This window comes from Hesperophylax consimilis, chromosome 29, assembly GCF_061612785.1.
Source record: "Hesperophylax consimilis isolate HC1 chromosome 29, BYU_Hcon_1.0, whole genome shotgun sequence".
Lineage (NCBI taxonomy): Eukaryota > Metazoa > Arthropoda > Insecta > Trichoptera > Limnephilidae > Hesperophylax > Hesperophylax consimilis.
Genome location: NC_142864.1, coordinates 10,130,426 through 10,157,091, shown reverse-complemented (window position 1 = coordinate 10,157,091; position 26,666 = coordinate 10,130,426). Strand labels below are relative to the sequence as shown.

At 35.9% G+C, this 26,666-nt stretch overlaps 1 protein-coding gene across 1 annotated transcript in view; it reads left to right on the top strand.

Moving 5' to 3' along the window:
* Positions 1 to 533: 533 nt before the first annotated feature.
* The window catches only part of Ca-alpha1D (Ca[2+]-channel protein alpha[[1]] subunit D), a 229,062-nt gene continuing 202,929 nt past the window's right edge, over positions 534 to 26,666 (top strand). The window contains exon 1 of the mRNA XM_089649395.1: positions 534 to 810. The gene's annotated coding sequence lies outside the window, so the exon portion shown is untranslated. The remainder of the gene's footprint in view (positions 811 to 26,666) is intronic.

The window sequence follows — 26,666 nt, the reverse complement described above, 5'->3', positions numbered from 1 at the left end:
CCATTCTGGAAGAGCCAGGCCAAGCCAGGCATTCACAATAGGCTTTCAACTACAGCGTATTTTACTGAGGCCAAACTGGTTACCCCGACTTCGAGAATCTCAGCCACTGGCAAAGTGTTGGCTAGGGGAAGCAGAATAAGGTCACTAATGCGCTGGAGTTACCAAGAGTATCACTGTCATCCGACAGGTTGGTGTTCGCAGCTCTCCAAGGAGCACATAATCGCGAGGAGTGTCCACAATGGAAATTGGTGGACAGACAGTCACGAGTCACGATCTTCAGCAATGAGGAACCGACGAAGAAGATTGAGAAGCAGCGCTCTGATGTTATAACGACATACCAACACCACGCAACCCAGTGGCCGACAAAAACTGCAGAAGAATCTATACTTTACCCGGAGCTACTGAGTTTCCCGCACACATTATTGCCTCTCAATAATGTACGCCAGTCGTGGCACCTCAGCTTCGTCGGACCCGAGCGATCCGAACACACGTCAGAAATAGCCTCAAGTAATGTCGACAAACGAACCCGAATCTTTCGTAAAAGGATTTAGCGAGTTTCAGGCATTGAAAGTAATACAACGCCAAGCTTAAAAATAATCGGTGAAAGCTTCATGTGAAGTGTGACATCTTGGAAAAGTGTGGTAATGAGACTAGTTTTGAAGTGTTATATCTGTATTATAGTTTTCTTCGCAGAAAGTGACAGTGATGTGTTTGTGTGAAAGTGGTTTGTTTCTAGTGTGATATTTGTCATAAAAGTTACAAGTGCATTGGTTATGGAGTAAAAACTGAAGTTTGCTTGAAAAAAAAACGGTGAGTTTTTTTTAGTTAGTGTCGTAAGCTTGCATTATTTTTTAAACGGGTCAGTTTATGAGTTCCTGCTTTTTTATAACCGTAAAAACCAATTGACATAAATACATCTAAGAAAAAACACACGTAGTGTTTAGTGGTTAATTTCTCAGGCTAATTTGTTCGGTTTTGGGAACTAACAGTTATTACAATGTAGAGTCGATTTGATCGCTTTTTCGAACAGCTAATATATTATGGTCTCACTTACCCTCATAGATAGAAATATGATCTAAACGGTATCAGAAAGAGAAAACACCAAGCTTTATATTTAAATATAAAAGTGAAACACAGAATAATTAAAATATTCAGCTCTATGAATTCAAAATTTTAATATTTAAAACATTTTATGTTTATTTCTCATAATAAAATTTGAAAGCGTGTTTGAAAAACAGTTTTTAGTTTTTGAATACGCTCAGAAATATATTTGGATTTTATTGAAAAGCGGAAATACACACAATTTCTCCGACTGTCTGACAGCATCTTTGAAATATACCGGTCAATATGCCAGAGGCCGTGGTACTGCCGTGTTATTATTACACGTTAAAACTTATTTCATTGTTATAAGGTTTTTTTATCTGGGATCGAATTGGTTTCAACTTTCAATGATAAGAAATGCAAAGTTTGTCAGAAATACCATAGAATTCTTAAATTAAATACTGCGAGAATAACACATCTTGGGCTTTTCGTTAAATCAATCAAGCCGCTATCAATAACACCCCTTACGTAGATGGCGATAAGGTTTAAAATCCGCCTGTTTTGATTTATGCAAGAAAAAAAAACATGGCCAAAAAGTGCCTTTTATTTTATTTTGTGGATGTTCAGGCATAAATATTAAATTTTTTCCGATCATTTTATAAATAACTTAATTTGCTACATTATACAATCAAATCATAACCGAAAATGGGTTCGTAAGTTGGAGATTTTGAACTTTAAAGCAGTTTTCATAGGCCTTATACATTATTTTTTTCTGGGCTTATAAAAAGGTTTATCTAAAAAATACTCGATTATTTCAAAGGCCAAGATAAATTCTACTCGCAGTATTTATTTAAAGCATCTGAAACATTTCTAAGCGACCAAATTTTCAAACCAAAACACTACGTAGTGTATCGCCGTTTTTTGGACTTTTTTTACTAGAAAACAGATTAATGCCATTTGTAACTGAGAAAGATGCTACAAGGCTATGTTTTTTTTGCATTATTCAATTTGAATTTTACCAATTGGATCGCCTTAAAAATGGCACTCCGGAAACGGACAGAAAAATTATGAATGTTAATTTTCGCATATTAGTATGCTTTCGATGCCGACTGCAGTACAGGTCTCGGCGAGCGACGGATTTTTAAATGTCACGTGATCAAGTCAGTGCCATCGAGCAATGTCAGTTTGCAGATGGCGGCGATTGTTGTCGAATGTCGGTGAGCCATTTGCGGTTGCTTCGTTCCTTTCTCATAAGTTGAGGTTCAGTTCGGCAGTTCGGCTCGCGTATGTATACGTAGCATTAAATAAACATGGTGGTTAGACTATTTTAAACAGTGAAGTTTACTTGGCGACAGCGGCTTTATATTTTATAAAATGAGATGTTATATAACCTAATTAAAATTTTGTGTTAGATTTTTGTATTTTTTTTACACGTGTTACAATTTTTGAACACTTTTTTATGATCGCCATATTGTTGGATTTAATTTTTTAATATAATTGACTCAAAAACGGATCATTACGTTTCTTCAAAATCAGTGCATTGAATTGAGTCACGGATTCCAACAACTTTTAGGTGGACGCAACTAATCATACAGTTTCACGTTGTAAAATCCATTGTGGTAGATACTTTCAGTGGATTGCGTTGCTAGAAAGGGCTTTAGCCGTGTTTGGTGACCAGATCTGATTAGCTAGGAACTTCCAATTTTCGTCTTCCCCTCTCCTCTCTATCCAGCCTCACAACAAACCTCATTTGGGGAAAGGTAGGAGATGTAGGAGGGAAAGATATGAGTAAGGCAAGAAGATGGGGAAGGGATGGAGATACGAAAAGGAAGGATATATAGGGAAGGGAAGGAGATGGGGAAGCGAAGAAGATGTGGAATGGAAGGGATGGATATGAGTAAAGGAAGAATTTTGTGGAAGAGAAGGATATAGAGAAGGGAAGGATATAAGTAAGGGAAAGACGTGGAAAAAAAATGAGATGAATAAGGGAATGGGAAAAAAATGGGGAAGGGAAGGAGATGTGGGAGGGAAAGAGATGAGTAAGGCTAGGAGATGGGGAAGGGATGGAGATAAGAAAGGGAAGGATATAGAGAAAGGGAGGAGATTGGCAAGGGAAGGAATATGGGAGGATATGGGGAAGGGAAAGAGATGGGGAATGGAAGGACGTGGGGAAGGGATGGATATGAGTAAGGTAAGGATTTTGTGGAAGAGAAGGATATGGAGAAGGGAAGGAGATAAGTAATGGAATGACGTTGGAAGGGATATGAGATGAATAAGGGAAGGATATGGAAAAGGCAAAAATATGGGGAAGGGAAGGAGATGTGGGAGGGAAAGAGATGAATAAGGCTAGGAAATGGAGAAGGGATGGAGATAAGAAAGGGAAGGATATAGGGAAGGGGAGGAGATGGGCAAGGGAAGGAATATGGGAGGATATGGGGAAGGGAAAGAGATGGGGAATGGAAGGACGTGGGGAAGGGATGGATATGAGTAAGGTAAGGATTTTGTGGAAGAGAAGGATATGGAGAAGGAAAGGAGATAAGTAATGGAATGACGTGGGAAAGGATATGAGATGAATAAGGGAAGGATATGGAAAAGGCAAAAATATGGGGAAGGGAAGGAGATGTGGAAGGAAGGAGATGTGGACGGAAGGAGATGAGCAATGCAAATAGTAGGAAGAATAAGGGGAAGAGAAGGATACGGGGAAAAGCAAGATTTGAAAATTCGTAGCTATTCGCATATAGGTCACCAATTAAGACTAAAGTCATTTCAAATAACGTTTCGAATCTGAATGCTGGTATTTTACAAGGGCAATACTAAAAGTATATACCACCAGGGCAAAAATATGCTCTAGTGGCAATATTAAGAGTATCTACCACTAGAGCTTTAATATCGAGGAGGGTATTATTGGGTGTGCCACTTTCGGACTGTTTTAATTGGCTCACGCTTCGAAGCACATTGCGGTGCTTTAACTTCAGAGCTTTTTAAAAGCTGCATAAAACATCGTACGTAAAGCCAAACCAATTTCAATTTACATTTCATTCCCTAAAATAAAAACGACAAGGGTCACATGGTTTCACGGTCATAGATGGTTTTACAATACATGCGGGATTTCGTATATATACAACATTAATCTACTTTCATCCTTCCTTCTAGCTTCCCTTCTATATTGTATCTATATACTTACATATATTATACTAATAGACTTAGACGAGTCTATTATAATATATTAAACACAATCACCACCGGAGAAGACGTTAGTGATTCACGCCAAAGAATTCCGGAAAAATATAGGCACGTCTAAATAAATCCACATTGTATCTCCACAAATAAGTTTAGTATTGTATTTATACTTTGTTCACATGTAGATATATTGTAGATTCTTCTACAGGGTTTTCCAATAAGAGGTGTTATTTTGATATTCAATCGTAAAAGATCAATGGTTTCGTTGCTAGTGTTTCAAGTAGCGCCGTCTTGTTGAAAGTAAACGTTGTACAGATCAATACCATCCAATTCCGGCCATAAAAAATCATTTATCATCTCTCGATAGCGCAATCCATTCACCGTAACTGTTGCTCCAGCCTCATTTTCGAAAAAGTAAGGTCCAATGACTCCACCGGACCATAAACTGCACCAAACAGTCACACGATGAGGATAGAGAGGCTTTTCAACAATAACTCTTGGGTTTTCCGAGCGACAATTTTGCTTGTTGACGAAGCCACCGAGGTGGAAATTGGCCTCATCACTCAAGATGATTTGCATTTGATTCACTCAAGCGAATTTTAATAATTTCAATGCGTTGTTGAAGCGTGTATCGTTCTATTTTTATTAATGGCGTAGTTTTTACTTGTCAAATGTAAAAAAATGACAGCTTCAAAAGTAACATCTACCGAAATAGTGGGCAATTTAAAATAACACCTCTTATTGGAAAACCCTGTAGTAGGCAAACGTAGTAACAAATACGTTGAAATTTTAATTATCATCTTTGTAAAAACGGTTCCTGATATTTCACTCAGCGGCCGAATATATTTATACTTACACACGTATCGTGACTTGGGTATTTATATATTTTTTTCTGAGCGTGTTGTTTCAAAACAACGTTCCTAACCAATTTGGTTGGTAATTAATCCGATGTATTTTTTAATTTGAACACAATACTTATAAAATCAGCAGAATATACTATGTTAGACGGGCTGCAAGATCCTTTCGCTCGCGAAGAGATCGCGGATTCAAAACCGGCGTAGCCAAATAAACATTTTTTATCTAAGTCCCATCTGCTGTCGACTGTCTCTGAAGCCTGTTGGACTACGGCATCCTCTTTTGGCGTACGTTGTCTGGCAGAAGGGATTGGGAGGGAATGAAGGTGGGGAATATGAAGTTTGAGAATTAGATACCTGACTGTGCAGAACTTGTCACCAAATACTTCTGACCGATACAGTTTCTGCAAAACCTGTACTATCTTGAAACTCATGTAGATATATAGTTTATGTTAGGTTAGGTTAGTTCAGGTCAAGTTAGGTTAGGTCAGGTTAGGTTAGGTTAAATTATGTTAGGTTATATTAGGTAAGGTACTATATTTTGTTGAAGAAATGTTATTTTAAGGCGAAGCTTAGTGCCAATTCACTATTTTGATTAATCTTTATAAAGAATTGGTGTACATTATGAATACCAAAAACTATGCTTTAGATAAATTGAAGGTTTTTCTATCGTTTCGCCTGAGTAGAATACAAATAAAATAATAAATTACTCAATAAAAAATATAAATGTAAACTACTAAAGAAAATATTTTTTCAATAGAAATGTATGAACGCGTAAAGGAAACAACTTTTAAAAAATGCAGTATTAAAGCTAAAATTATCTGTGACAGTTTCACTTGAATAACTTTTTTTCTTTCTTATGAAATTATTTACAAAATAAATAAAAACCAGTATTTTGCTTGAAATCGAACGTTTGTCACGCGATTTTCATGTCTATTGCCTACAATATAAGGTATACCAAGAATATACACATTTTTTGCTTGTAGCTTCCTCTTAATCTCAGATATGTTAATTAGCGTGATGCTGAGTTTACAGGTAGTAAGTTAATCTCAGCTTATTCTCAGAATTTGGCAAATGCGTTCTTATTCGGGGTAAAAACAACATGTTGCTTTTCGTGAGTCTGTACGAGTATAAAAATAAAGCTCGGAAGCTCGCCCCGGTTCGGTTCGGTTTGGTTCGAAAGGGATAATAACTTCTGACTTGACTCACTATACTATTTCTGGGGAACCGCTGACATTTTCAACGTAACGCGTGGCCAGAGCATATTGACTCTTAAATAATCACAACCTGGATAATATATCCCCACTTTATAGCGTTGAATAAATATTTAATCAAATAATATTCGGGAATTGTTGTGTTCGTACAAACAGGTCTCCAACTCATCTTGGAAGGAGTTTATAAATAAATGGTTCTTTTAGATTAATCAGTGATTTAATTAATACTCCGCGTATTATAAAGGTGACTCGATAGTCGACCTAACTAGTAGCTGGCTAATTGGAATCTGAAACAGTAAGTTTGTCTGGGAGCCTTCCCACTGGCCCTGGCGACTACTGGCCACTGGCTCCATCTTGCGGACTTCTACGCAAGCTCTATGCACTGCCATCTGTGCGTGCATTTATGAAGCTCTTACTTCTCAACAGCAACAAATTTTCTTTTTGACTTATTTCAAGGTTATACCGATCATTGTAATATATTATTGAAGAAGAACATAATACTGATAATTCTAAACGAAACATGAAACAGAACACAGACAAATGAAAAGATAACGATCGCAACTAGGAATTGAACCCAGGATCTCTCTTGTCTTACCGGGACAGGCGGTATAAACCACTCGACCACTGTGACCTATTTATCGATCTCCTATTTCAAATTCCGAATTAACATTATCATCAGGCTGACAGATATATTGAAAGAAGGGTAAATGCAGGTAACTTCATTAATGGAGGACTGAACGCAGTTGGCGCTTACAAAAGATTGTCCAAAAATCGAAGCTAGTTGTCCACAGTGGAGTGGTGGTACCTACCCTGATGTATGGAAGTGAGACATGGAACTGGCAGAGAAAGGATGAAAGTAGACTGAATGATGTAGAAATGAGATCCCTGAGGCGTATGTGTGGTAAAATCATGTATGATCGTGTGAGAAATATGGAGATCCGAAAAGAGTGCAAGGCTGATGTTAGTGTAATGAGAAAGATCAAGAAAGGGACGCTTATATGGTTTGGGCATGTAGAACGAACGATCGAAGAAAGGAGCGTAAGGAGCCCCGAGGAAGAAATGGCACGACCACGTGAGTCAGATACTAGAGTCGAGCCATGTCAAGTGTCAGAATAACAGAATAGTATCTATGAGACGATGTATGAATGTGAATGAGGCAAGGAGTGTGTGCCAAGACCGAGTTGTTTGGCGGTCCGTCCTCTCTGCCTACCCCTGCGGAGAAACGCCGTGATGGTTAGTTAACAATATCATCTTGCAACTAATTTTTTCCCTATATTTGCATCTTCCTTTTTAAATGGAAAAAATACTGTTATTGAATTAAAATTTCTAAATTGAAATCGTGCCACCCGATACTCGATAATGTCCAAGCAACACTCAACGCTTTAATTATAAACCTAAATTTTAGATGCCACCTGGTGCTTGTGTCATCATTCTCTACAACGATTTAAAACCTATCCTTGTCAAAACCTATACCTGTCTCTTTTTTCTATTGAATTCAATTTATTATTTCAAAAACACGACAAAGTTGTTCATTTTGATGTGCAAATGAGATTTAGGTACACTAACATAAAAAGTAGATATGAAATCAACCAATCAAGATTGCTGATATTGCGATGAAGCCCTTTATTTAAAGAGAAGTAACATTGTACCTACCTAATCAGTGTCTCACCAGTACAGGTGTGACAATAACAAATCGTTTATGAACATATTTGTATTTACCCATTCTTATTTGTTATTTACTTCTGCATATTTAGCTTATTTATTTTGTTACTATTTTTGTTATTATTATGTATTTAAACACCCATGTACCTATGTAAATTTTTGGGCAACATGCCTTTTTTATGTACTTAAATAAAAATAAATAAAATAATGAAAATAAGAGGCATCTCTTCCAACCACTATTAGAATACGCTATTAACGGATGGGGCAGTGAAAATTATAATATTCTTAGTTCACTAATTATATGTATAAACCCAAAAAACAATCATGAACATTATTTTCTAAGAACTAGCACTGAAGAAATCTTTAACAATCTTAACGTTATGTCAACAATTCTAATAATCCTTTAGATTCATAATACAAAACACGAGAAATAACAACTAACACGTATATTAGAAACACTAGATCTCAGAGTCATATACAGGGTTTTCCAATAAGAGGTGTTATTTTGAATAGCCCGCTATTTCGGTAGATGTTACTTTTGAAGCTGTAATTTTTTGACAAGTAGAACTTCAAGCTTCAACAACGCATTGAAATTATTAAAATTCACTCGATTGAATCAAATGCAAATCATCTTGAGTGCCATTTCCACCTCGGTGGCTTCGTCAACAAGCAAAATTGTCGCATCTGGGGCTCGGAAAACCCAAGAGTTATTGTTGAAAAGCTCCTCTATCCTCAACGTGTGACTGTTTGGTGCGGTTCATGGTCCGGCGGAGACATTGGACTTTACTTTTTTCGAAAATGAGGCTGGCGCAACAGTTACGGTGAATGGATTGCGCTATCGAGGGATGATTAATGATTTTTTATGGCCGAAATTGGATGGTATTAATCTGGACAACGTTTACTTTCAACAAGACGGCGCTACGTGCCACACAAGCAACGAAACCATTGATCTTTTACGATTGAATATCAAAATAACACTTCTTATTGGAAAATACATATATCCAATAAGAAATTATGAATACAACATTTGGACAAAAAATCTTCCTATATTTTGGTACTAAACTCTATAGCGAAATCCCACGCTCATTCAAAAATCTCAACAATATAAAATTTGTATATAAAAAAGCTGGACTCAAGTATAGGGAGATCAGAAATAGAAAACACACTGACACCAAATACAGACTGAAATCGAAACTAGTGTTTGTATTTTTTTTTTAATTATTTAATATAGATATAAGTGGGTACAGTGGTGTTATACAAATTACATATTGGTACAACATATATTTTTAATTGCAATCTCTCCAAAGAAGAAACTGGTTCTTGTGCTTGGTGAGTGAGTTACACTAATTATAAGGAAAATAGAATAACATTAAGCAATAAGTGTATATAATAGGAGCAATTAAAATTTCAAGATCAGACATCTGCTCTCCTACATCTCATCCATAATAATCTTCATATTACAAATCAACCAAAAGCCATAATAAAAACCAGGTCATCAACAAATAAAACACTGAACATTCCGATAACACACACCACACACGGACAAAGACACTTTCAATACTACGCAACCAAACTCTTTAACAGTATGCCCATTAATTTGAAACAACGAATGACTACAAATACATCTACAAACTTTATCAAAAAACATATCGTAGCATGGATAAAAAAATCAAGATATTCACTTTATTCAAAATATTATAATTCCAAACCAAACATAACCAAAATATAATAAGTAAAATTAAATATTATACACGTTCTTCAAGAATTATCCAAAAATACACACACTCACATATAAATGTGTGTTTTCATGTTTCAATATGTCTGTGAAAAAAAAAATTTACTTTCTACCACAACACAAAAATACCTGTCACCCTTAATCACAAACACGTTAACACCTCAGCACAGGTTCTCCTAGTGAGGTGTTCACGTAACATACAATATCACCCACAGACAGTTTTACCTATATCAACCTATGTTCTTTATTTTTTATACCTTTTTTTCTGTACTTTTTTATCTGTACTACAATATAAACCACTGTAATCATTTGTAAAATGTGTATTCAAGAGTAGACATAAATAAATAAAAATAAAAAAGCAAACGCTTGCGTTTTGATATATTTTTTCACTATCACTGTAATATCAGTAATTTTAGTTTGAAAAAAAACGTAATGCGAGTTATTTAAAAAAAATATTTACGTTCGCATTAAAAATTTTAACATTTAAAAAATTGTGCGTTTATTTCTAATTATAATTTAAATATTAATTTTATCATCTTTCAACATTTTTTGGATATATTCAGAATTATTGTATTTATTTGGATTTTATTGCAAAGCGGAAATACTCCAACTTCCGTCAGAATATGCCGGAGGACTGAGGGGTTTGGTATTCATAGTTTGTGAAAATATCTCATTAAAGCGGGAAAATATAGCTTATATGTAATGGAAGAAATTAATTCAAGATGCCGAAGGAAGTTTTTACAAAAAATCTTGATGATTTTTTAAAAGTTGGGCAAACTAAACAATAATTCAGTGAAAAACTTTACGTACTATCATGGCGTTTGTTTGGTTAAGACGGTCTTAAACCAGGCTCGGCTAAGACCACACTACACCAACGTTGAACGGGCGTGGAAGAATCTTATTAGTAAGACGTCTCCCTACATCTCTGAACTATGTGTAACACTGGTCTGAGGCAGTCAACGCTTAGATCAGCAACATCAGCAGCTGTAGGCAGACTGATAGAACCTATGCGCAAGCCAAATACTAAGTTTGGTGATCGCGCTTTCGGAGTATCAGGGCCGAAGGCTTGGAATAAACTCCCTCCGGAACTAAGATCCATAACAAGTCCAACAGAATTCAGGTCTAAACTAAAAATTTACCTTTTTAAGCTGTCGTACCCTTAAATTAAATATACCAATCACAAGAGAAAGTCCAGTTATATTCAATTTTTCAATTAAGTCCTAAATCCTGTATCTAAATTTCGCCAATAAACAATTAGATAATGTTAATTAAGTGTTAATATCAAGTGACCTACCAGGTAAGTATTGTACTGTATATTTTCTCCATAAATAGTTAAGTAATAACATAGATCACTGTAGAAATGTATTATAAGTTTGTACAGCGCCCTTGAGGTGTTTTTGCACAAAAACGGCGCTATACAAGTCATCCAAGTATTATTATTATTATTAAGACGGTGAATATTTAAACGTTTCCTATATTTCCCGCATAAAATTTTCTTATACGTGTCGTCCAAGATTCTCGCTTCATCTCAAGGAAGCCCCGGATAAGTGCATTGGGAGATATTTCATCTCCCGGCCACGTGGAAATAACGTATACATACAACTAACCCTAGATCTATAAACTTCTTACACCTCCCAACAACTAACTATGAATGTATATATGGTACACATCACTTTAAAGAACCGTTTAAGGACCAGAGGAGCGATTTCGGTTCTACTTAAGAGGAAGCTACAAGCCAAAAATGTGTATATTCTTGGTACACCTTATATTGTAGGTAATAGTCATTAAAATCGCTTGACAAACGGAGTCTAGAAACGTTCGATTTCTAGCAAAAAACAGGTTTTTATTTATTTTGAAAATAATTTTATAAGAAAGCAATAAAGTTAATCTAGTAAAACTGTCACAGATAATCTTAGCTATAATAATGTATTTTTTTAAAGTTGATTCGTTTATGCGTTCATACATTTCTATTGAAAAAAAAAATTTTTTTAGTAGTTAACATTTATATTTTTTATTTAGTAATTTGTTATTTTATTTGTATTCTTCTCAAATGAAGCGATGAGAAAACCTTCAATTTATCTAAAGCATATTTTTTTATGTTCATAATGTTCCCCAATTCGTTATAAAGATTAATCAAAATAGTGATTTGGCATTAAGCTTCGCCTTAAGGATAAGGAATTGTACTTAGCATTTAAATTAACTACTTTTTGAACTGGAATTGCAGTTAACGTAAAAGCCCCGCTTTTCGAATTTCTACCGATTTATAACACATTCTTAAAACCTTAAGTTTTTAAGTTCCTGAAAATATATATGTTATTTTTTAAGATACTGTCAATACATTTGTTAGGCTGAAACGTTAATTATATGAAATTCCCTCGATAGAAAAAAATCGCAAAGTAAGATACGAAAACGATTAAAAACACGTTTTGTTCTGTTATTTAATATGTTATAGGTATCAACAAATTCACAGTGTATCTTTAAATGTATCTAAAGCATTTGTCGAGAGATTTTTGCTCTATTTCAAACGAGTCTTGTGTTATTAAACATTTTCACCATTTTAGCTTAATAATTATGGTTTTTTAATATACGCGCGCTCTCTCTAACATTCGTATTTACATATCTCCCTTTCACACCATCTTTGAACGCTTACTACGGGGCCTTTTCCCCCTCTCCACAGACATGGTCTATTGACAAAGGTTTTATCGATAATGTCGTTAATTTTGATTAGTTAGCAGATTGCCAACAAACAAAAAAGAGTTAACAACTGAAACTAAAAACTGAAAAAAATTAAAAACTGAACTGTTGTTTGTAGGTTTGCGATCTGCAGTCCTGCTCGGGAATGATGACAAGTTATCGACAATATCGATAAATCCTTTGTGGATCAACAGTGCTAGATACGCAGATGGGTCCCTCTATTGGTTCTAACGCCAACACTGATATTTTTATTTATTTATTTATTTATTTAGACGCCGTAAAAGGCTTTTACAATATACATGAGTTATGTTTACAGTGGTTCACAGGAGCGAAACAGTATTATGTTAAACAGAATAATTACTGAGAAATTATGTTGAAAATTAAACAAGAATAACATCTGGTATACATAGGTACAATAGCATTTTTATTTTCAATCCGTACAGTAGTTTAGTATTGAGGTTATTGTTACCTTCAATATTGGATTTGGTTGAATTTGCTGAGAACTAAGAGTTAGCTCTATTGAAACAGGGCTGTCAGTAAGACATCTCATAACAATTTTGGGAAAAATTATAGTTTTGATTAAGTATATAAAATTATTAGATAACACTCTTCTGTCTGATATCTGATGTAAGTGCATAGTTTAGGTTCTGTGATAACTTATGAATAGAATGGTATTATGCCTAATAACTTTGATAATTACGACAGAGGTATGTTATTATAGCCTTCTTATAACTATATTCCGTGCAGTTGAACACATCTACTACTTCTGAGAAAGTAGTAGATGTGTTGCAAAAAATTGCCAACTGCATGCAATCTAGGTGTAAGCGAGTTTCTAAATGACTCAGTCCTGATATTGTTATTGAAATTAAAAAGAATTTTGGATCGAGTGGTTCTAGTGGGTATATGGAAGGTAATTAGGCTTAATATATCAGGGCTGTCTATAATACCATTGACAATTTTAAAAATAAAAGTCAAATCGGAAATAAGTCTTCTATCTGAGAGTTTAAGTAAGTTTAATTCTTTCATCAAGTGATTGTAATTTATTGATTCTATAGGTAGACCGAGTTTATAGTTAATGTATCTTAGGAATTTATGCTGAATTTTTTCAATAGAGTCGGAGTGGATTTTAAAGTAAGGACACCAAATAGGAGAATTATATTCGATTTGACTTCGAACAAGTGAGGAATATAAGATTTTTAGTGTTGAAATATTTTTAAAGTCTTTGCCATTTCGGAGAATGAAGCCGAGCATTTTTAGTCCTTTGTTGGTGACTGTTTCTACATGTGAAAGAAAGTTAAATTTTGAATCGAAAATAATGCCGAGATCGTTAATTTCACTTACAGAGGCGAGAGAAACATTATTAATTTTGTATTGATAGTTAAGGGGTTGTGTTGTTCTAAAAAATCTTATAATGTGGCATTTACTAATATTGAGATAAAGTTTGTTAGTTTTGCACCAATCTTGAAGTTTATTTAAATTTAATTGAATTTGAATACAGTCATTTATTGTTTTTATAATTTTAAATAGTTTAAGGTCATCGGCAAAAAGTAGCACTTCAACATTTTTATCAAATACAGTAACAATATCGTTTATGAAAAGGAGAAACAGTATTGGGCCTAAATGTGACCCTTGGGGTACACCGCTAGTAGCTATGAATTTGTGTGAAAGGTTAGAATTATTTTTTACTTGTAGATTTCTATTTGTTAAGTAGCTTTTTATCCATTCCAATAGTTTACCCTCAATTCCGATTTGACTAAGTTTATTAAGAAGAATTTTATGGTTAACTTTGTCAAACGCTTTTACAAAGTCTGTATATATTGAGTCGACTTGGGTTTTGTTTTCGAGTGAAAATGCTATAAAATTTTCATATAAGGAGAGATTTGTTAGTGTGGATCTGCCTGGCATAAATCCATGTTGATTAGTTACAATGATGTTGTTAATATGTATGGAGATTTTATCGAGGATAAGTTTTTCAAACAGTTTGGGGATAGTTGAGAGCATGCAGATGGGTCGGTAATTAGTGACATCATGAATATCGCCTTTTTTAAATACAGGTGTTAGATAGCAATTTTTCCATAGGTCGGGGAAGCATCCAGAATTTAATGATTGGTTAAATATATGACATAGTGGATTGGCTATTATTGATGCACAGTTAATTAGAAAGGCAGGACTAATTTTGTCAGGACCCGCTTTTTTCTTTAAGTCGAGTGTTTTTATTTTGCGTATAACATCAGGAACATTTATATGTAAAGCGGGAATGTGGACCGATTCCTTTGGATGAAAGGGTGGAAGTTGAACATTTGGGATATCATTATCGTAAACGTTTTTGAAGAAGTCGGCAAACAAATTAACGATGTCATTAGTATCACTACTACTTTTCCCTTCGAAATACATGTATGTTGGTAGGTTAGGTTTGTTTTTTCTTAGTGAGTTTACATGTGTAAAAAAGTTTTTGGTATTTGAAGGAATAGACTTTTCTGTGTTGAGTATGTATGTTTGATATAATTTTTTGGAGAGCTTTTTACAGTCAGTTCTATATTTATGAAATATTTTGTAGTCTGAGATAGAGTTGCTCTCTTTGAAATTTTTGTGCCAGATTTTTTTGTTAATTATTAAGTGTTTTAAGTCATTATTAAACCATTTGGGGAACTTTGATGGTTTGAATTGAATTAAGGGAACATAATTTTCAATAGCCGTGTTGATGATGGAGTAAAAAGATTCAAGATTTTGGTTAACATTTGTGTTTTTGTCTAAAAAGGACCAGTCTGTACTTTCTAAGTATTTTGTTATGAGTGGATAATCTGCCCTTGCAAAATTGTATGAATATTTAGGAACACTATTAGAGTAAATGTTTAGGAAGTTGTTAGTAATGGTGATGTTTAAGGGAGGATGGTGGGAATCTTCGGGAAGAAGGGGGTCTATGGATTTACATAATTTTACTGAAGGATCGCTACTAAATGCAAGATCTAGTAAATGGTGATTAGAGTTGTATACATTATTAATTTGTTTAAGACCTAGGAAATTTGACATATTTATAATTTCACGAGAATTAGCAGATGTATTAAAATGAGTTGTTGAGTTATCGCTATGGGTAATCCAGTCTGTATTGGGAGTATTGTAGTCGCCGATTAGCAGCATTCTAGCTTCCGGATATTTGAGCTTGAGGGCCTCTACATCTTCAATGTGGTTTACGTAAATTTGTGTAATTGATCCGGGAAGAATATAAACACATCCAAGAATGATTTTTCCTAGGTTCGTCTTGAGTAGTAGGAAAATTTGTTCTATATTTTTGTGTTTGCATTTTAGCCTGGATGAAGTTATAGATTTGGTGACTGATATTAATACACCTCCTCCTCTTGATTTGGTGCTGGTGGCGGTACTTCTATCTAAGCGGTAGGTGTTGTGTGAAATGAAGCCTAGTTCTTCTGTGTTAAAGGACGGATCCAACCAAGTTTCAGTCAGGAAATATATATGAAAGGGATGGATTGGAATCGATGATCTTAGCTCATTAAGTTTTGTGCGGCAGCCTCTGATATTCTGATAGTAAGCCATGATAGGTTTTAGTTTTTTGAGTTACTATTTACAATAACAGGTTTATTATTTTTGTATTTTATTGTGAGTCCAATCTCACCATCTTTGGTTCTTTGTTCTAGTGTTAAACGTAGCTTGGTGAGATAGTTTCTTTGAGCTGGAGTTTGGTCTGAATAAATTTTAATACCGGGGTATTCGGTTATGTTGTTCTTTTTCTTCAGTATGTCTATGGCTTGGATGGAACTGTCAAGGATGACTTTAAGAGGTCGAGGTTTGTCAGGTTTTGTGATTCCCAGACGAAAAGTTGTTATGTTGGCTCGGGTGATGGATGAGTTAAGAGTTGTTAGTGTGGTTAAGATTCTCGTTGTATCATCAGTATTTTTTTCTATATGGGAACTGGCTGAGCTTTCAGGGAAGTTAAAAATAATTATGTTTTTTGACCGTTTTTTCCTCTCTTCGAGCTCATCGGCAGCTTCACACATTGATACAGTTGATGAGTTTGTGGATTCTTGTGATGAGTTTGAATCTATCAATTTTGAAGAGACCATGTGCTCGTACGACTTGACCTGTCCCTCGAGAATTCCAACTTTTACACCTACATCCAACATAGTGCCAGAGAGGTTGGACAGTTTATTGAGTAGTTTGGTCATCTGATCTTTAGTTAGTTTTAAAGCGGGATCCGTTATGTTACTGTATAGAGCACTAATTTCTTCTTTCGCTTTATTGATATAAGAAAGAGCATCTGTGGCACTCATCTTGCAAGTTGGAATTTATAAAATTATTTTAATTTTATTTTATATAATATAGTGGTGACAACCCTGCACTTGAGTTGTCTGTGACAAGTTAGATAGGCAATTCACTTGCACACTTCGATACTCTGAATGTGTATGTCAGTAGTACTTCCTTCTGTATGGCGTTTGTTTGTGTGTGTCTAATGCGCTCTGGTGACAGTTGAGATTTGAGATATTAAGTTATAAATAAAGAGTTACCAGTTAGGCAGCTGCAACTATTATTTCACTGTTTAAGTTTAGATTTTAGTTGAGTTTTTGTAATAAAAATCACTACATAGAGTCCTTAGATTAATGTTTACTGTTAAATTTTGTGGAGCAAAAAAAGTATGTGTTCACTGTGACACTTGGTATTGTTGTATGATGTTGTATTGTTGTATTTTAACATGAAAGGGTTAAAATTTAATTAAATCAAAAATTAAATACCCGTTCAGTTCAACTTTGTTATAACATTGTATAGGTTTTCAAAATGATTACACACAAATCTACAAAGGATTTAAAAACAATAAAATCGTGTATTTGTAATTTTGGTTTACAAAACGCGAAAAATCTAAAATATATGCAAATACTAAAAAGCATTTTTTTTAAATTAACCTTCCATCAACCGCGTGGTTTTTGTCACAAGATAGATCGCGCGTGACCTAATCAACCTAGCTAATTTTATGTGTAAAGTTTTGTTGGAATTCTTGTTGTATATTTAATTCTTACCTATTTATCAATCAAATTAATGAAAAACTGTTACTAGTCACTAAAAAATACTAATTTCGGTTGTGTTTCTGTCTATAACTCTGGTTGAATGAACTCTAGAACTCATATTTGCTTAGAATTTAAGCGTCATTTTCAAAATTAGAACTGATTTTAACTTTTAAAGCGATGAACCGATAAAGTACCTACCTGTAAGTAATACATAAAATGTTAGTAGTTATTCATCAGAAATTATATTTGAAATGTGTAATTCTTTCATTCAATTTTTTTGGTGTTATTCTTCTCTAAATAGTAATTAAAAAGTCGCGATCCTCCTTTGTTTGTGCGCTTAATTCTTCTAATCTACGCAACGGATTCTGATAGGGTTTTAAGTATCATTTAGAGAATTTCTTCCGAAAGGTTTACATATACATAAAACATGCATATTATATTTATAGAAAGTAGAGAAAAGTGGATGTTTTAAAATAAAATCGTAAAAAAATATATTTATTGACGCTTACATTGCTAACGCTCGCTAAACCTTATGAGATATATTAAAACAATGTACTATGGAATTGTGTATCTTAAAAAGGCCTACAGAAATGATTTTGATTGTGTTTGTCTATCTTCTAAGGATAACCCCCGGCGGTGCTCGGGGTTGTGAATGATTTTTCTTAAAAGGTTGTGCCGAGTTTTTAAAACTGCCACTAAGCTTCTTATTTAACCTTTCCCTAGAAACTGGTGTATTTCCTGATTTGTGGAAAATATCAAAAATTTGTCCGATTTATAAAAGCGGCATAAAGATTTCTGTGGAAAATTACAGACCGGTAGCAATACTATCTGCACCGGCTAAATTGTTCGAATCGATTCTTCATAAATTCACACTACCACAAGTTGAACCGTTTCTAATTTCTGAACAGCATGGATTTAGAAAAGGTCGATCGACAGAAACCAACCTATTGGTGTTTACGGATTACGTATCTAAATCATTAGACAAAGGCCATCAAGTAGATTGTTCATACAATGATTTTTCAAAGGCCTTCGATACTGTAAATCACGACGTTTTACTCAATAAATTGGCTACAATAGGATTCTCCATAAGACTACTTACTTTTTTTGCTAGCTATCTTGCAGACAGGAAACAGTTTGTGTCTCATGGACTATTCCAATCTAACCATTTCTTTGTACGATCGGGGGTACCCCAAGGCAGTAATTTAGGCCCACTCCTCTTTTCCATATTTATAAACGATATTTCAGAAGTAATTCTGCATTCTAGGTTTCTTCTCTTTGCTGATGACTTAAAACTTTTCTTAGAAATACTAAATTTAGAAGACTGCAATCAACTCCAGTCAGACATTAATAGAATTGTTGAATGGAGTAAAATAAATCGGATTGAGTTTAATGTTTCTAAATGTTTAATTTTGTCATTCACTAGGGCGAGTCATACCTGGTATTACCGGTATTCAACGGACGCCCGAAGTTTAAAACGTGTCTCGACAATGAAGGATCTTGGAATCATGTTTGATAGTAGACTGACATTTCATGCTCATATTGAGGCGGCATGTAGCACTTCACTTAGAATTCTGGGCTTTGTTCTACGCACTGCAAGGAAATTCAGAGATAACCGGGTGCTTATAGTTTTATTTAATTCCTTAGTAAGGAGTAGACTTGAAAGTGGGTCGGTGATTTGGAGTCCACACCAGGTTAAGTATTCTCTCATGTTGGAGAGAGTTCAGAAGAAATTCTTGAGATTTCTCTACATGAGGGAGTATGGCTACTACCCGTGGCTCTATCCCACTGACTTTCTTTTGGGTATGCTCGGAATGAACTATCTACGGGTCAGGAGAGATGTGCGCATTGCTACACATTTCTTTAGACTGATTCGTGGATGGTTTGAAAACTCGGTCATCATGGAGAGCATTCATTTCTATGTTCCCGATGGTTATCTACGTCACCGACAACATAGACTATTTTATCTCCCGGCCTGCAGAACTAACTTGCCAATGGTCATGCCTGTGGGGAGAGCAATCTTGCTGTTGAACAGAATAAATTCGGATATCGACATGTTTGTCATCAATGAAGCTTCCTTTAAAAGGCAAGCTCTATTATCACTGATATAGTTAATATACACACTGTAAATATTGATCTTTTAATTCTTATTATAAAAATTATTTTAAAAACGCTTTGAAATGAAAAACTTTGTAATGTTTTTGAAATTAATAAACAAATTGAATTGAATTGAATTAGGAGTAAAGTTTTGAGGTTGTGTATTTTAGGATAAACGTCGACTTATCTCTACATTCCATGAATATAATAAAATTCGAAAGGAAATTCTCTAAATGATAGATGAAAACCTTATCAAAATCTGTTGCCAAGTTTAAAAGAACTAAGCGCACAAACAGACAGACGCGGATAGCGACTTTATTTTATACTATTTAGAGATGTCGCAGTATTTACGCGGTAACGATAAACGGAAAATCCTGCACAGTGTTGCAATACAATGCCACGGGAAATGGAGTGGTAATTGAAAGGAATGACTCCCCTTTGTTCTACGGGGAGGTTCATGTTCCCCGCGTCCGTCTACTTACTACTTCGACTATCCACTTCGACCTCGTACTTCTACTAGACTGGAGGGTTAAACAGTAGAATGGGAAGGAGTATGTTACACTGGAATCACTTCAACAATTCACTCTGTGAGCACAGTTCAATAGACAACGAAACCAATACTTTTTAATGGGTAGTGTAAAAATGAAATGATATTTACCGAGGTAATATTAAAGTTTCAGAATTTCATCAAATTCAAAATAATATCAATTTTTTACGAATATGTATTCGGTGTTGAAATTAAAAATGTTATATTTTGTAATAGATTTATTCTTTGGGGATCTGGTGAGGAGGCACGAAATGAAAGATGTCGTGAAGATCACAGTGTGTTATGGAGTCAGGTTGCCGTATTTGAATTGACTTGAGGATCGATGATGAAGACTCCGGATGCAGGCGGTCAAGCGCGGGTCAGTGAGTCGACGCCGCTGCTGGTGACCGGACTCGTTGACGTATCAGGTACTGGTGAAGAGCGTGGGTCTTTCAGGAGCTCCAGTACTGACAGGGAAGCCGAAAGGTGCGGTGGAACTAGTCGGCGGTTGTGCGGGAGGTGCATAGACTAGCGAGGATGCCGCGTGGTCTAGGTGCGTGGATGTAGCGCTTGTCAGATGTGCTGTAACCAGGGCGCTGTGTGATCCAGGCCAGGAACGATGGGGGCAGGGCGCTGTGATCCCGTTGGAGTCCATAAATAAACCATGCAGAGCCTGGTATATTGTCCTGCGCGGGTTGTCACTCGCGAAGTATTGTAAATTGTTGAACGACTGATGACTGACTGACTGCTCGCTGCGTCGGGCCTGTTTATATAGCCCGGCCGATGGCATCAGTAGCTGCGCGAGATCGCTGGTAAACTACGGGTCACTCGCTTCGGCAAGATTCGTCTGGTAGTTTCGATGGCACTGAAATTATGCCTAGGCAATAGGCTAGAACCTTCTAGCGAATGCGCGTAATGTGCTAGACCAACTCGCAACGTATTGTCGTAGGTAGCTCTAGACGTCGGTAGCCCGTAGACAGGAAGCTCGTATTGTTTACCTTTAGCGAAACATTCTAGATGAATCTCGTCGATCGCTACAGTTAAAACAGCCGTGAATAAATATTAACAATATTTGATATTTCTCACAAGTAATTAATCACAACAGACACAGCAAGGATTATTTAAGTAATCGCGGCGCGAAAGGATTAAGTTGTTTTGATTAGCGCGTTAACTATATGAAAGTAGTAGACTGCTTGAGTACCTTCCCGCTGTCGCTTACATAAGGTGCGAATGCATCGAAAATCATCCATCGGGTAGAGATAGATGAGCAGAACCTACGGTGTTAGCTCGTAGGTTTCGATGCGATTCCTGAACATTCTAGTTACTATCGCTACAATATGTTGCCGCCCGTAACCCTGAAGATTATAGCGGTCGCTCAATGCCTGTATGAATAGCGAGGTAGTTTTAGGTACCGTCTGGTTTGACCTCTAGGCAACGGACGAAGTGTCCAGTAGGTTCTACCACGGCCTAGGTACCAGTGTCGGGTACTACTGTGTACTAAGTAGTACCCGACTCCGTCCGACTCGAGTATTGGCTTACCACTACAAATTGAATCAGATTGGATAATTTGTGTAGTGCCGCTTTTCTGAAAATCGACCCTACGGCGCTGTACAAGATATTCCATGCCATAGAATTTATCTTTCATTCAAAACTTAATTTTGAATTTGATGCCAAATCACTCAACCAAACTTTTATTGAAAATACGAGTAACATATATTTTACAAACATATCCGGTTTTACTAATTAGATTCTACACGCCCGTTTAGCGTTGGTGTGGAAAAGCCGGTCTTGAGCCTGGTTTAAGACCGTTTTAACCCAACAAACGCCAAGGTTATACGTCGAGTTCTTCACTGTTAGGCGCGACGTAATATATACAATGCGTTTATAAGTTAAAGGGAACATATTTAAGAGCATTATTAGTCAATCATTATGTATACCTTATCAGAAACGAAGAACTCTTGTGTCTGATAAGGGAGTCACGGTTCTAACGTTGAAATTGAATTGAATTAGAGTGTAACAATTATTTTTATAAGCAATAATTATTAGCCTGAAACACTCATCCACATTGAAAAATCTCCTAGTATATATTGAATTATTTCGCGGATAAGAGATAAGCCGCCATAGCTCAGTGGTCAGAGCTGTCGACCGGAAATCGAAAGGACACGGGTTCAAATCCCGTTGGCGTCATGTGATTTTTATTAGGAGATTTTTCAATATGGATGAGTGTTTCAGGCTAATAATTATTGCTTAGAAAAATAATTGTTACCCTCTGTGCCATGCATAAAAAATCTTGTCTTAAATGTTAGTTTACCAAATAAATAATAATGAATTAAAGTGATTCCTATAGTTTTTTGGTTGAAATATATACATATACGTGGAAATTGTGCAATATCGTGCTCAGATTGGCCAGTAATACATCGCAATTCACTTATAGGGAGATAATTATAATTTTTGGTAAATGAAGGTTTTGCATATGTGTTGTTATAAATTGATTTCCATTTCGCGTAAGTTCGTAGTAGTATACTTTTTTTACATTAGCTCCAACCTACCACCTACCACCTCTCACCTCCTACCTACCACCTACCACCTACCACCTACCACCTACCACCTACCACCTACCACCTACCACCTACCACCTACCACCTCCTACCTACCACCTACCACCTACCACCTCCCACCTCCTTTCTACTACCTAGCACCTACCACCTACCACCTCCTACCTACCACCTACCACCTACCACCTACCACCTACCACCTACCACCTACCACCTCCCACCTACCACCTACCACCTACCACCTACCAACTACCACCTACCACCTACCACCTACCACCTACCACCTACCACCTCCCACCTCCTACCTACCACCTAAAACCTCCAACCTCCCACCTCCTACCTACCACCTACCACCTACCACATCCTACCTACCACCTACCACCTACCACCTCCTACCTACCACCTACCACCTACCACCTCCCACCTCCTACCTACCACCTACCACCTACCACCTCCCACCTCCTACCTACCACCTCCCACCTACCACCTACCACCTCCCACCTACCACCTACCACCTCCCACCTCCTACCTACCACCTCCCACCTACCACCTACCACCTCCTTTCTACCACCTACCACCTACCACCTCCTACCTACCACCTACCACCTCCCACCTCCTTTCTACCACCTAGCACCTACCACCTACCACCTCCCACCTCCTACCTACCACCTACCACCTCCCACCTCCTACCTACCACCTACCACCTACCACCTCCTACCTACCACCTACCACCTACCACCTACCACCTACCACCTACCACCTACCACCTACCACCTACCACCTCCTACCTACCACCTACCACCTACCACCTCCCACCTCCTTTCTACCACCTACTACCTAGCACCTACCACCTACCACCTCCTACCTACCACCTACCACCTACCACCTACCACCTACCACCTACCACCTACCACCTACTACGTACTACCTATTGCCTACTGTATGGTAAAATTTTAACGAAAAGAGAAAGCTCGGTGTTCTCTCTTTCTAAAGCTGTTTATAATATATATCTGACCATAATATAAAAGGAAATACAGAACGTAGAACGATTTTATGACCACGTGTCATTTGGTGACGAATATAGAACTACGTGACCAGTATTATGTACTTAATCATAGATAATATTGACCGGTTGGTGGCCGAGTTGACATCGCGCTTGGGTCCCACCCAGGCGAGGCGTGTTCAATTCCTCGGCTGGCTAAGTCCTCCATCACAACACAAGCAACATTTTCAGCTTACTATGGTGGTAGTAGGAGATTTTCAAATATTGTCAGGTTATTCGTAACCCGGGAATGTTTGTCTTTCTTTTAAAAATTAAAATAAAAAAAATAAAAATAAACAATGGGAGATATTAATAGAGCTACGACCAAACTGCACGGACTGTAACACGGCTATGCATTATGTGTAGATGCCAGCAGTAGTAGTATTCGTGAAAGATGTTGGCGACGTGCTTTATCAATAAGTGTACATGGCCCATCTTAACAAATGAAGTCCTTGTTCGCAGTACCCTGGAATAAAGCCCCATTATATGGGCACTTTCTGAACAAAACCATATTCTAGTAATAGAAAAAGTACAAAAGAGGTTTATACGTATATATATATATATATGAGATAACACACGTACTACCATTAACCATTACTATATCCTCTCTTGTTCTTAAGGCGATGCACTACGTAGTAATGCAAAATCATGTGTTTTTGGTTTGAAAATTTGGCCGCCTTGAAATGTTTCAGATGCTCTTATTAAATACTGCGAGTAGAACACATCTTAGCCTTTGGAATTATCGAGTATTTTTTAGATAAGTCTTTTTATAAACACAGAAAAAAATAATGTATAAGGCCTATGAAAATTGCTTTAAAGTTCAAAATCTCCTACTTATGAACCCATTTTTGGTTATGATTTTATTGTATAGTGTGGAAAATTAAGTTATTTATAAAATGATCGGAAAAAAATTAAATATTTATGCCTGAACATCCACAGAATAAAATAAAAGGCACTTTTTGGCCATGTTTTTTTCTTGCATAAATAAAAACAAGCGGATGGTGTTATGTGGGAATTTAAACCTTATCGCCATCTACGTAAGGGGTGTTATTGATAGCGGCTCGATTTAAAATATTACACGACGTAGTGCATCGCGATTTCAATATCTTAGCACGCCGAAAAATATTTTTATGCAAAATATTTTATGCCTTTTATTTTATTTTGTGGATGTTCAGGCATAAATATTTAAATTTTTTACGATAATTTTATAAATAACTTAATTTGCCACATTATACAATAAAATCATAACCGAAAATGGGTTCGTAAGTAGGAGATTTTGAACTTTAAAGCAGTTTTCATAGGCCTTTACACTATTTTTATCCGGGCTTATAAAAAGACTTATCTAAAAAATACTCGATTATTTCAAAGGTCAAGATGTATTCTACTCGTAGTATTTAATTAAAGCATCTGAAACATTTCTAGGTGACCAAATTTTCAAACCAAAAACACATGATTTTGCATTACTACGTATGGCATCGCCTTAAAGTAAGTTTATTAACATAATTATATTAAAAAGACATCTACAGTTTGTTGTAGCGCAAATTTTTCCTCGTTGAAAACACTATCATTATCGATTTGTTTAATAATATTATCATTATTTTAAATTAATAAAAAACTACACTCGGCCTTAAGGCACCGTAGTAAGCGTTGAAAGATGGTTTTTATAGAATATTAAAAAAAAACGATAATAATTAGAAAATATTTGATAAAACACGACTCGTTTGTAATAGAGCAAAAATCTCTCGTCAAATGCTTTAGTTGCATTTAAAGATACACTGTTAATTTTTTCATGCCTATAACATATTAAATAACATAAAAACGTGTTTTATAAAGCTTACTTTGCGATTTAATATAATTTACGTTTCGGCATAACAAGCAAATGTGTATATTCTTGGTATACCTTATATTCTAGGTAATAGGCATTAAAACCGCTTGACAAACGGAGTCTAGAAACGTTCGAATTCAAGCAAAAAATTGGTTTTTAACTTATTTTTTAAATAATTTTATAAGAAAGCAAAAAAGTTAATCAAGTGAAACTGTCACAGATAATCTTAGCTATAAAACTGTATTTTTTAAAAGTTGTTTCCTTTACGCGTTCATACATTTCTAATGAACAAAATATATTTTGTAGTATGTTTCTGCTATCGTGGTACGAGAACACGCCGTCAGATAGAATGCAGGAAAACACTTCTTCTTCTTGACATATAAATTTATTAAATCACAATATAATTGCAGAGGATCTTATTTTCCTCTGCTCAAACTTAAACTGAAAGAAATGAAGGTTGTAGTTTCCTTTATTCTTCAGTTTTCCCTAGGTTTACATAAACCTAGTAATTATCTCACGACTGACTGCGTAGGTACGCATGTACCTACCAGTTATTTCAACACTAGCTCCTGCGTAGGTACGCCTGTACCTACCAGTTATATCAACACTGCCTCCTGCGTAGGTACGCCTGTACCTACCAGTTATAGCAATACTGTCCTTTTTCTGGGAGGTATCTGTATTTAAAGTAAATTCTTGAAGGACATAATTGAAGATTGCGATCCACTGACTCAATGTTTTCATTGCTGTATGTTCATGCATACGGCTAAAAGATGCCTACACCGAACCAGCCCTCCAATTTGCCCACACTGCATGGGCGATCACATCCTTTCAAAATGTCCGGGAAGAGAAAAAACAGTACCAGCATGTGTAAACTGCACCAGACAAAATTCTAAATATGGAGAAAAAAACACCACGGACCACGCAGCCAACAGTATTAGGTGCAACTATAGAAACAAAATGCTGAAAATTGCGAGGGATCGCATCGATTACGACTAATGATGCATATTATTAATTACAAGTGTAACGAAAACCTAAATAATATGCACAATATTTCAAAAAAATATTACGAAAAGCCCGCCCGCAAAGTGTTAACACGCAGTGATAATGTACAAGCAAACACATATAATATTATAATTGCAAATGTGAAGTGTATTCCCAGCGCCAACATTATTGTTAATTTTATTACTACCTCAAAATGAACGACTTTATAATAAACGCAATAGATAATT